This window comes from Rana temporaria, chromosome 1 (genome assembly GCF_905171775.1).
Source record: "Rana temporaria chromosome 1, aRanTem1.1, whole genome shotgun sequence".
NCBI classification, from domain to species: Eukaryota; Metazoa; Chordata; class Amphibia; order Anura; family Ranidae; genus Rana; species Rana temporaria.
The window spans coordinates 140979167-140992325 of NC_053489.1; the positions used below are offsets into that span (position 1 = coordinate 140979167).

The 13159-nt window shown below is 49.1% G+C and overlaps 1 protein-coding gene and 2 non-coding genes across 5 annotated transcripts in view; all 3 read left to right on the forward strand.

The window, feature by feature from the left end:
* Nucleotides 1–13159, forward strand: part of YTHDC2 (YTH domain containing 2) — a 315708-nt gene that overhangs the window by 46743 nt on the left and 255806 nt on the right. The window lies entirely within an intron of this gene.
* Nucleotides 5458–5528, forward strand: TRNAG-GCC. Its single transcript has one exon. It is a non-coding gene; the product is annotated as a tRNA-Gly (tRNA).
* On the forward strand, nt 6572–6644 carry TRNAK-CUU. The gene has a single exon. It is a non-coding gene; the product is annotated as a tRNA-Lys (tRNA).

A 13159-nucleotide genomic window follows, 5' to 3' on the forward strand; every position in this document is an offset into this window, starting at 1 on the left:
ACATCATTAAGGATGCCACTGGAGGTAAGAGCACCTTGCTCCCTCAGTCGGGGAAGGGTAAGGAACCTCGCCGCAAGCAAGGTCCTACTTTTACTACCCCTAAGCGTTTTTTTCGTGCGCCCAGCTGGAAAAGGTCCGCAAGGGGCAAAAGCCCCTGCTGCCGGGCGTAAGCGCCCCTGGTTTAACAAACCAAACAAGCCTGCGGACAAGCCTGCTTCCGCATGAAGGTCTGCCCCCGCCCGGGTCTCGGGTGGGGGGACGGCTTCACGACTTCGCGGATCGGTGGAACTCTCTTCTGACCGACCGTTGGGTTTGCGAGGTGGTCGCCTCGGGGTACAAGATAGAGTTCCTCTCTTGTCCCCCAAACAGATTTTTTCCATCCAACCTCCAGCTTCCTCCGGATCGTCGGCTAGCCGTGTCCGGGGCTGTCCAGGATCTTCTGGACAGAGGGGTGGTTCCCTCGCTGGAACGGTTTCGGGGGTTCTACTCCAATCTGTTCGTGGTTCCCAAGAAGGGAGGGGTTCGCCCTGTCCTGGACCTAAAGGCCCTCAACTCCTTTGTCAAGGTGCAGCGATTCAGGATGGAGTCGGTCCGTTCTATCATAGCGGCCCTCCACCAGGGGGACTTCATGGCGTCCTTGGACATCATGGACGCATACCTGCATGTCCCCGTTTGCACAAGCCACCAAAGGTATCTGCGTTTTGCGATCGGGGAGGACCACTATCAATTCGTGGCCCTCCCGTTCGGGCTGGCGTCGGCACCACGGGTGTTCACCAAGGTGCTCGCCCCGATCCTGGCCTTGCTACGGCAGCGAGGGATCGCTATCGTGGGATACCTGGACGACCTTCTCCTGAGAGCTTCTTCAAACTCAGTTAGAGGAGGACGTGTCCATCACGTGTCGGACTCTGCAGGAGTTCGGCTGGCTTCTGAATCTCAAAAAATCAGTGTTGGTTCCGTCCCAGAGGCTGGAACACCTGGGGCTGGTTTGGGATTCGGGGGAGGCAAAAGTGTTCCTCCCATCGGAAAAACTACGGACCCTGCAATCTGCAGTGAGACAGTTGTCGACCCAGAAGTGGTCGTCTCTTCGCTTCTGCATGCGGGTTCTGGGTCTGATGGTGGCCTCCTTCGAGGCGGTTCCGTATGCCCAATTCCACACCAGGGTACTACAGAAGGAGATTCTGTCACGATGGGACAGGGTCCCATCTTCTCTGGATCGCCAGATTCGGTTGAGCCATCTGGCCAAGTCTTCCCTGGCATGGTGGCTGACGTCTCCGGTGCTTCGGTCCGGGAAGTCTTTTCTTCCGTGCCGCTGGACAGTGGTCACGACGGATGCCAGCCTCTTCGGCTGGGGGGGCGTCTGGGGCACCCAGTCAGCCCAGGGGCGCTGGACTCAGGAGGAGTCCCGCCTGCCGATCAATATCCTGGAGCTCCGAGCGATCAAGCTGTGCCTTGTCAGGTGGTCCCTGGAGCTGCAGGGCTGTCCTGTCAGGATCCAGTCCGACAACGCCACGGCCGTGGCGTACGTCAATCATCAGGGCGGCACAAGGAGCTCGGCCGCGGCGACGGAGGTCGCTCACATACTTCGGTGGGCCGAAAGGTCCGTTCCGGCCCTGTCAGCGGTTTACATTCCGGGAGTTCTGAATTGGCAAGCCGACTTCCTAAGTCGCACGACTCTGGATCAAGGGGAGTGGTCTCTCCACCCGGAGGTTTTTCAGATCCTGTGCCAAAAATGGGGCACTCCAGACGTGGACCTTCTGGCGTCCCGTCTCAATCGGAAGGTACCACGGTTTGTGGCCAGGTCAAGGGACCCGTGGGCAGACGCGTCAGACGCGTTAGTGGCTCCCTGGGGTCAATATCACCTGATTTACGCCTTCCCTCCTCTAAGGCTCCTACCCCGCCTGCTGCGCAGGGTGGAAGCCGAAGGGATTCCAACGATCCTGATCGCCCCAGATTGGCCGCGTCGCTCTTGGTACGCGGACCTGGTACGTCTGGTAGCAGACGCCCCCTGGCGCCTGCCTCTGAGGGAAGATCTCCTGTCTCAGGGCCCGATCTTCCATCCTGCTTTACGGTCACTGGCTTTAACGGCGTGGCTGTTGAGAACCAGGTACTGAAGGACCGGGGCCTGTCGGGCCCGGTAATCTCTACCATGATGCGTGCACGGAAGTCCACTTCTCGAAAAATTTATCATCGTACATGGAAAGCATACATCTCTATGTGTGAGGAGATGAAGTGGCACCCCCGTACTTACGTGGTGTCCCGGATCCTGCTGTTCCTACAGAGGGGAGTGGACCAGGCTCTTGCCTTGAGCACGATCAAGAGTCAGATTTCTGCTCTGGCTGTTTATTTTCAGCGTCTCGTTGCAGCGCACTCTTTGGTTCGCACGTTTGTGCAGGGGGTCCGGCATGTGGCCCCCCGGTGCGCCCTCCGCTACCTTCTTGGGACTTGAACTTGGTCCTCTCGGCGCTTCAGCGTGCCCCCTTTGAGGACATTCGGGAGATCCTCTTGCTGACTTTGTCGCAGAAGGTGGTCTTTCTGGTAGCTATTACCTCTATCAGACGAGTGTCTGAACTGGCGGCCTTGTCTTGCAAGGCCCCCTACTTGGTCATCCATCAGGATAAGGCGGTGCTGCGCCCGCGACCTTCTTTTCTTCCGAAGGTCGTTTCGGCCTTTCACATTAACGAGGACATTGTTGTTCCATCATTATGTCCTCAGCCGAAGAACCCGAAGGAAGCCGTTTTACATTCTCTGGATGTGGTTCGGGCCCTTCGAGTTTACTTGTCGGCGACAGCTCCGTTCCGGAAGTCGGACTCGCTGTTCGTGTCTGTGTCCGGTCCCAGTAAGGGCCTGGCAGTCTCGTCGGCCACCATTTCCAGGTGGATCCGACAGGTTGTGCTTCAGGCCTACGCCCTGAAGGGGCGGGCGCCTCCCTTTCGGGTCACGGCGCATTCGACCAGGGCGATTGGAGCCTCCTGGGCTTTCCGACACCAAGCCTCTGTGTTACAGGTGTGTAAGGCTGCGACCTGGTCGTCGGTCCACACTTTTTCAAAGTTTTATAAGGTGGATGTGAGTGCATCTTCTGATGCCTCATTCGGCCGCAGGGTGTTACAGGCGGCAGTTTAAGGTTGGAGTTCCTCCGTTGAGTAACTCCGGTTTTGTTTGGGGTGTAACCTGTTGTTTGCTGTGTTATTTTTCCCACCCCTCGTTTTTTTGACACTGCTTGGGGACGTCCCTAAGGTCAAAGGATGCTGTGTCCGTCTATGAACGAAAGAGAAAAAGGGATTTTTGTACTCACCGTAAAATCCATTTCTCTGAGTTCATAGACGGACACAGCACCCACCCCTCCTTGGTTTGTACTGCTTGTTACGAACTGAAGCTGCTGGAGCAGGGTGTGGGTTATGCCTGGGGGAGCCACGCCCCCTGGGAGGAGCGGCATGAAGGAAAGTTTTAACACCTTGGGTGCTGTAAGAATTCTGCCTAAAATCTCCTGGTAGGAGGAACATAACCCTAAGGTCAAAGGATGCTGTGTCCGTCTATGAACTCAGAGAAATGGATTTTACGGTGAGTACAAAAATCCCTTTTCTCTTATCGTCCATGGACGGACACAGCTCCTTAAGTCTTGACAAGTGGGTTATGTTCCCTGTTTACAGGAGAGGACTAGGCAGAAACATGTTAAATGGTTAAATACATGTTACATTAACAGAGTTGAACAGCCCCGCCCAGGGGGCGGTCCCTCCAGACATAACCCTCCTCACTGCAGCTTGCAGCCTCAGTTTCGTTCTGCCTAGCAAAGGAGATGGACGTATGGCTCCCTTTGGGCCCAGCGCCCTGAGGAGAAATTTTATTTTATTTTCTTTTCTTTTAATTTTTTCTTAAAGAATCTTCTTTCAACTGTCGGCTGAGAGACAGGCTGGATAATATAGATCCTTGTAGTCTTCTCAGTCCGACCAGCATGCGTGGACACACCTTTGCAAAGAGGCTTGGTCTGCCACGCCATACCTCATGACTCCTGAGGTGGCCGGTGAGCTTTGCTCCGAGGTCCACATATGACTGGGCTGTGGTGTTGTCTCCCTCACAGTGGACCGGGCCGACAGCTACCTCCATTGCGGTTGTAGTTCTGTCAGGAATGCGTCAGCGAATGCTCGCTCTGAGGTAAGTACAGTCCCTCCCGCTTAGGTGGGTTGGTACGGCTGGGCATTCCCGGGGTTTGGGGGGCCTTTTCTCCTCCCTCCCCTGCTCCTTTCCCTCTGCTGCATTGCAAACATTTGCCGCTGTCGGGGGGGGGGGGGCTCCCTGAGGGGACTGTGTCTGGCCTGAGTTTTTCTGTGAGGTTTCTGTGTGTATTTTTTAATTTTTTTTTACACTTTTAAAAGCCTTAGAGGCTTTTGCTGTTTAAATGCTGCGTTTTGCCGCCATTCGGCCGGCTCTGGCGCCATTTTTGGGGTGGTTTTCAATTGCATTGAAAATCCCCATTGGCGGCCATTTTGCCGTAGCCGCGCTCCGAGGACGTTCGGCGGCCATCTTGGCTGACCCCTAGTGCTGAATCCTACGGTTCACACAGGTCCCTCGGATGCCGCAGTCTCCTCACAGTATTTTTTCCTCCCCACACGCCGTGTGCTGTGGGCGGATGGCTCGCTGGGCAGCCTCCTCCTCGGTGAGTCCCCTGGGATACCCCCGACCAGCGCAGCGAAGGGTGAGTTGCCCTGCATAGGGCATTGGAGCTTCTGTAAATCAATGGCAATTTATACATACACACTATGTGTATGGGTTGCTCTATTGGAGTCAGTATCTGGTCCTTCCCCACCTGGGATCCCACAGATGTTTTTTTTTTTTTTTTTTTACGGTTTGTCCTGGACACCTTGGTGTCAGGGTGGGGGACTGTGGATGGGCAGGGGTCAAAGGAGTGCCCTCCCCCCCCCCCTCTTATCTCCTGGGGAATGCTCTGTCACAGATGGAGCCATGGACCAGATACCTGGGGGTGCAGGATAAGGCACTTAGAGGTGCGCTTCTCACTGCTGTACGGGACTCCCTTTAGCTGGATAGTGCAGCTGGGTTTCCGCTGAGGGCTCGGTCTTTTTTGGGATCACACAAATCAGACCGCTCTGTGTAGGTTTTCCTTCTGTGCCCTTTCTTGCTATTTTTTAAAAAAACGCGGAATGAGAAAAGCCACTGAGGGCTTTTGTAGTCCCTCACCGCCTGGCGGCTCGGTGCCCCTTGAGGGGAGCCTTTTAAGAGAGTGGGCTTCTCCTCCGGTGGTGGACCCTCCGGGCGTCATGTATAGGTGACCACCCCCCCCTATTGCGGGACACCCCCGCTTGTATGAATTTGACTGAGAAGATCCGAAGTTCTGACCCGTTCCATGTCTATCATGCTGGGGTCTGTCTTGCGGCCTATTGTGGCCACTACTCTGGATCCCAGTCGCTCACTGAGTGAGCATTTTGAACCATACAGTGGATAAATGAATTGGTGGTTCAGTGGTAGAATTCTCGCCTGCCACGCGGGAGGCCCGGGTTCGATTCCCGGCCAATGCAATGAGTACTTTACTCTCTCCCGAAGTTGTTAGGCTAACGGACCTGCAGGTCCAGGGCCCTGTATATGTCTGTGATGTTTCACTGGATGCCGCGCCCTTGATATCCAGGGCTTTGGTTTCTGAGATGGCGCCTTCTCTGGTTGGAATGCTGGTCTGCTGGCCAGGCCTCTAACATACGCCCTGACTGATTTACCCTTTTTGGGTGGGAGACCTTTGGGTCCTTGCTGGTTGACATTATCAAGGATGTCACTGGAGGGAAGAGCGCTCTCCTCCCTCAGGCTTCCAGGGGGAAGGGGCCCCGCCGTGGGCCGGGTCCTTCTTTTTCCAAAGCGGTCTTTTTCCGTCAGTCAGGGGCCGCGGGCGAACCTCCTGGGCCGACAAGGGCTCAGCTGGGGGGCTGATCCGTCCCTGGGTGCGTAAGCCAATTGCGCCGGCACCCGAACCCGCCAATGTATGTAGCTTCCCCTGCCCGTCTCTGAAGTGGGGGGTCGCCTTTGCTGTTAACAGCTCGGTGAACCTCCCTGCCCTCCGACAGTGGGTCTGTGAGGTGGTATCTTCGGGGTACTAGATAGGGTCCCTTCCGATCCACCGAACAGTTTTCTTCCCTCGTGTCTCCCTCTCCCGGCTCGGTCTGCCTTTGAGCAGTATGGGACTTGCTAAGCTGCGGTGTGATTTTATCTTTTCCGCAGGACTAGTGGTTTGAGGGACTCTATCTCGGTCCCAAGGATGGGCATGATCCATCCGATTTTGGGCTTCAAGGACCTAAAGGTCTTTGTGAATGATGGGTAGGTCCGCTCGGAATCCATTCGTTCAGTGGGGTAGCCACTTGCACTTCGGTGCAGAAGGTCATAGGTATGACCCACCATGGGGCTGCTACCTATATAGCTTTTAGCTGCGCTCCATCAGGGGGACTTTCTGGCGTCCTTGGACATAAGGACGCATACATGCTTGTTCAACTTTGCGCAAGTCATAGAGTTTTTCTGTGCCTCGCGATGAAGATGCCCACGGTCAGTTGTGGGCCTTCCTTTTGAACTGGTGCCAGCAGCCCAGCTAGCTCAGTCGGTAGAGCATGAGACTCTTAATCTCAGGGTCGTGGGTTCGTGCCCTACGTTGGGCGCCACCAATGATTTTCACCAAGGAGTTTTGAACTTATCCTATCCTTGTTGGGACAGCGAGGCTTTGCTGTCGTGGCTACTTAGACGACTTCCTGACTCAGAGGTTGTGTCTGTGGCTTTTCGGACCCTCCGTGAATTCGGGTGGGTGTTAAACATTTGGAGTCGGCCCTGGTTCCGACTCAGTTTGGAGTGCCTACGACTTCCGGACTCCTCGGTGGCAAGGGTCTTTTTTCTCCCTGGAGAACTTGCAGACTCTTCAGTCGGTGGTGATTATTGACATCACGCAATTGGTCTCTCCGTTTGCAAGCAAATTCTAGGTCTGTGGGTAGCCTCCTCCGAGGCGGTAGAGTATGCCTAGTTCCACACTCGTGTTTTTTCTTTTCCAGAGGGAAATGCTGTCGAATCTCTGGTCTCTGAATCATCAGATTCAGGTACGCCACCTAGTCAGTGTCTCTCTGAATTGGTGGCTGGGATCCCTGACTTTTCGGTCTGGGAGGTGGTTTCTTCCCTTCTGTGGAGATTACAACGGACGCCAACCTCTAGGGTTGTGAGGGCGTCTGGGGGGTCCGGTCGGCCCAGAGTCGATGGACGTGAGTGGACCTACGACCACACAGGCCTATATGCGCCCAATCTCGGTAACTGCCCAAGCTCGGGCCTGGTTAGCACCTGGGTGGGAGTCCGCCTGGAAATACCAGGTGCCGTAGACCTTGTCTACCGTTACCTGCCCTAGTACTGTGGGCGGTACTATGAGAGGCTATGCCTCTCCTCATGGTCGAGGGGGTTGCAAGGTCGTCCGATCTTGATTCAACCTAACAACGCCACGCCGGTGGCTTTGGGCTACCATCAGGTATGCCGGCAGGCGGGCTACTGGAGTCGCCTGATGTTGAATCAGGACAACTGGTCTTGGTACATGGAGTCAACTCCCTGGCAGGAGGTGAGCCTCGCAGGGCATGGATCTCCTAGCCACTCGTCTCAGCCACAGGGGTATCAAGGTTAGTGGCCAGATCTAGCGATCTGGTACAGACGTGCAAGTTGCGCTGGTGGCCCTGTGGGGTCTGTCTCGGCGACTTTTATGCCTTTCCCCCATTGTAGTGGCTTCCCCACAGAGTGGAGGCTGAGGAATCCCGACGATTTTAATAGCTTCAGATCCTGGGTGCGCCGATTTCGGCCGCCTGGTAGCGGAGGTACCCTGGCGGTAGCCAGGGCAGGAGGTCCTCCTGTCTCGAGGTCCCATACTTCCTCCTGTTGTACAGTCACTGACTTGCTCAACAGGGCTATTGGAAGCCAGACTTTAAGGGACCGGGGTCTGTCCGACCCGGTCACCTCAACAATGCTGAGGGCACGGTAGTCAGTCTTCCGGTGAACCTACCGTCGTGTCTGGCGGACCTACATCTCTGGGTGCAAAGAGATGGAGTGACGTCCACGGACTTACTCGGGGTCCATCGGCCTGCTGTTTTTACAGCTTGGTGGATCAAAAAATTAGCTTAGAGCACCGTTTGGGGGCAGATTTCAGCCTTGGCTGTGTTCTTTCAGTGGCCTTTCTGCGGCCGTTCCCTGGTGGGTACCTTTTTTTGTGGAGGGGGCTTATCCTATACCTTACCCCCCCTTGGCCCATCTTTTCCCCCATGAGTTTTGACTCTGGCGCTCTCGGTTCTTCGGGAATCTTCCTTTTGGAAACATCAGAGAGATTTTCTCTTGACACGATCTCAGAAGTGGCCCCTTTAAGTGGCTTTTACCTCTGTTAGAGGGGTTTCTGAGTTGGCGCTCTTGTCTTGCAAGCCGCCATGTTTGATCCTTCATAGCCTTAGGTGCGTCCGCGACCTACCCTTTTTCCGAAGGTGGTTTCGGCTTTTTTGCCAGAATAAAGACATTGTTTCTCACATCTTTCTGTCCTCGGCCGCCGCATCCTGCGGAGGTTGCCTTTCATACTTTAGGCGGGGTACGCACTTTGCGGGTATACTAGCCTGCTACTGCTCAGTTTCGGAAGATCTGACTCTTTAGTGTCGGTGTCTGGTCCACAAAAGGGGGACTGACGATCTCGTTGCCCACCATTTCTCGGTGGATCAGGTAGGCTGTCATACAGGCCTGTGTTCTTAAGGGGCGGGCCCCCCTTTTCCGGTCCGACAACATGCGTCGGTCTCAGGTGTGCGAGGCGGCGACTTGGTCGTCCGTTCACAGCCTTTCCAGAATTTACATGGTTGCTGTGAGTGCATCTTCTGATGCTTTTTTTCGCCCGCTAGTGTTTGCAGGCGGCCGTTTGAAGTTGCATCTCCTCCGTTTGAGGAGCTCTGCTTGTTTTGGGGTGAAGTTAAAATTGGTTTTACTGATATATTTCCCACCCCTCGTTTTTTGACACTGCTTGGGGACGTCCCACTTGTCAAGACTTAAGGAGCTGTGTCCGTCCATGGACGATAAGAGAAAATAGGATTTTTTGTACTCACCGTAAAATCCTTTTCTCTGACGTCCATGGACGGACACAGCTCCCACCCCTCCTTTTTAGGTTTGTACTGCTTGTTACGAACTGAGGCTGCAAGCTGCAGTGAGGAGGGTTATGTCTGGAGGGACCGCCCCCTGGGCGGGGCTGTTCAACTCTGTTAATGTAACATGTATTTAACCATTTAACATGTTTCTGCCTAGTCCTCTCCTGTAAACAGGGAACATAACCCACTTGTCAAGACTTAAGGAGCTGTGTCCGTCCATGGACGTCAGAGAAAAGGATTTTACGGTGAGTACAAAAAATCCTATTTTTTTGACAATAGACAAACCTCTTACAAGCCTGATGTGTAAACTAGACTTATCATTTAATTTAATTAAACTGATTGAGTAATGTTTGAGACCCTTCCTTGAATTACAGGTTCGAAATCCGGCCTGTATATGTTAGACCTATAACACAATAATATGACACCAACCCATACATACATTTTATATATATATATATATATATATATATATATATATATATATATATATATATATATATATATATATATATATATATATATATATATATATATATATATAAAATCTACACCTATATATCAATATTACAACATATACTACTACAACCACCACCTCTTAACAAATAATACGCTCACCAGACCACACTTGAATTAAAGCCTGTAACGGGATCAGCCTGCAATTCCCCAGATCTGAGAAGTTTCTCCTATTTCCGCAGCTCTTTCCCCAATGAGGTAGAGTAACTTTTAAAGTAAAAAGGCTTGATATGGTGTAGGATGTTCAATAATCGTAAAAAATGTATTCGCACAAAAAAACATGATCTAGTGCCTATCCTGACCGGCACTAGTCTGTCCAGCGTTACCGCTCTCCGTATCGCTCCGCCGGTGTGCGTTCCACGCCTCAGTACCTGAGCGGTTCAGCGTCCGGAGGTGTTTGTGTGACGTAGTTCCTGCTTGTTTGGATTACCCAGAAGCCTCTACGCGTTTCGCAAAACGTGGTTGCGTCATCAGGAAGCTATGGGCGCCATATTTAGGTTGGTATTTATACCATTTCCTATACTATTACCGGAAGTTCCTATACCGCCATCTTTATTATGGGTTACATTTCTTTTATTCTATGCTAATTACCCATTTTGATCATGAGTAGTGACGCTGGACGGACTTTACAATATATTAAATAATGACATATATTTATTAAAAGATTAAAAATTATAAGTTAAAATCATATATTTCACTGATATATTCATCTGCGCCATACAATTACATAATACATTTGCCAGTATGTGTGTGTGTGTGTGTGTGTGTGTGTGTATATATATATATATATATATAATATATATATATATATATATATATATATATATATATATATATATATATATATATATATATTATATGAATTATTTTTATTTCCATTTCTTGTTCCGGATCACCTTTTCTGCCACCTAGAGATAGATGATAATAAAGTGAAAATAAAAATAAAATTAAAATAAAAAACAAAATAAAAATATATATTCTTGTGGCTATTTTAAATACCTCCAGCTATTTTCTAAAAAACAATTTATATCCAATTCTATATTCATTCCTTTGGGTTTGAGTGTGTCTAATTTAAAAATCCAATATGTTTCGTTCTTTGAGATTTCCCTTTTAAATTCATATTTCTCCAGTTTGGCTCAACTTTATCAATGGCATAAAATTTTAATTTCGTTGGGTCTTTATTGTGCATCTGCCTAAAATGTAGCGAGACGCTGTGATATTTGAATCCCTTTTTTATGTTTCTGATGTGTTCCCCTATTCTAACTGAAAGTTTTCTAGTGGTTCTGCACACGTATTGCAGTCCGCACTCACATTCCAAAATATATGTTACGTGAGTGCTACTGCATGTGATAAGTTTATTTTGTGTTCCTTTTTATTTGTGTTAGATTGAAACTGAGTAACTTTCCTTGTGCCACTTGTGCGGCAAGGTTTACACCTCCCGCACCTGAAAAATCCTTTTTGATCCAAAAAGGATGTCATTCTTTTAGGGGGGATCCGGGACATTTTTCACAATATTATCCCGGATTCTCCTTGCTCTCCTGTATAAAAATGTGGGTTTTGGGGGTAAAATTCCACTTAGTTGTGGGTCTTCAAGGATAATGGGCCAATACTTTTTTATAACACCCTCAAATTCTTTGTATTCAGTATTGAATCCTGTCACAAAGTTTAAGCCATTACTTTTTTTCTTTTTTGCCTACTTTTTCTTTTAGTATATTGTCACGATTCATCATTCCATCTGTGTCTCTAGTTTTTTGTAATTTTATTTTTTCATATCCTTTATCTGTAAACCTACTAATTAGGATATTGGTTTGTAAAAGGTAATCCTCTATGGAGCTGCAGTTACGCCTGATCCTAATGAATTGCCCTTTTGGTATAGCCTGCTTCCATTGTGGGTGATGGCAGCTGCTATATTGGATATACCCATTTCTGTCTGTATCTTTGAAATATGTTCTAGTATGCAGTTTATTACCTGATTTAAAGATCTCCAGATCTAAAAACTGTGTGCAGGTATTTTGTATATTAACCGTAAATGCAATTCCATATTGGTTATCATTGATATGTTCAATGAATTCCTTTAACTCTTCACTGTTTCCCTTCCAGACAATAAGGATGTCATCAATAAACCGTTTGTAAGTTAATAGGTGTGGCCAACATCGTCCGAAAATTTCTTCAGTTTCCCACTTATTCAGGAATATGTTGGCCACACTGAAGACATTTTCGGATACATATATATACACATATATATTTCTTTCTTCACAATTGTACACTTTTTTTCTTAGAAGTGTTTCACTAATACTGCGGCAGACCATTTGTAAATATTGATAAAAATAATATTGATGAGCGCCGGTGACACAAAACAAATATACAGGTTGGTCTACACCTGGGTTACGACATACTCCTTCCTGACACAGTTATCCTCTGCTCCAGACCCTATTTCATGAGTACCCCACAGGGTAATACCCTCACTTGTAGCTATGGCGGAGAACAGATGAAAGGGAACCAATGCAATATCGCAAGGGAACATTTGCTCTGCTGAAGGCCTACCTAACACTCAAACTTAGAGTGATAATGTGTCCTTGGCACCAGAGAAGAATCTAGCTACAACATTGATCTTTGTATCTGATTCTAGTTTATTTCAGGTCCGCAACAAGCAACCTATTTGACTCACGCCTCCGCTTCTTCTCCAATTTTTTTATCTGAGTTGGATCCTGATATGCTGGTCCTAAAGGATGCAGACACAAAAGAAAATGAAGAGGATACTGAGGCAGTATTGGAGGAAGCTGTGGAAGACTTTTCTTCCCCAGACTGCAATATTAAAGAGGGTGGTTTCACATGGCAGTCTTGCCAATGTTCAAAAGCTCATTGCCTCAGTCTGCAAAAGCCTTGGCATTGTGCTACTGGCACTCATCCATCTCTCCCAGTGTTAATTTTGTTGACTAAAAAATTTTAGTCGACTAAATGAATACTATTTTAGTCAACCGAAATTTGACTAAAACAAAATCAACTCTGTAGTGCATGTTCATACCTCAATACCATAGATAATAACATATTAGGTTTTTCATTCCAGCAGTAAATAATGAGTTTGGAAATTGTAGAGAAATGTTAACTAATGCATTACAATTTAATTACGCCCACTAGATTTTGGACAACTAAAATTGGTTTTAGTCGACTAAAATGCACTAGTCATTTTAGTCGACTAAAATATACTGGAAATTTAGTTGACTAAATATGACTAAAACAATTGCAGAAGACTAAAATGGGACTAAAACTAAAATGCCGGTTTAGTCCTAGGACTAAGACGAAACCGAAATTTGCTGCCAAAATTAACACTGGTCTCCATGTCCCTTTTGGGTACAGACAAACCTGAAGAATCATTTTAAAATATTACCTTTTTATAAACAGAATGTCTAAGACGAATTGATCACTCCAGAAACTATTCCCCACCCTCCCTGCACTCTGTCCAGTGGAAAAAAGAGCTGGCAAAGAAGTGGGCTTTTCCTGTGGTTGACCATGCCATCTGTGTC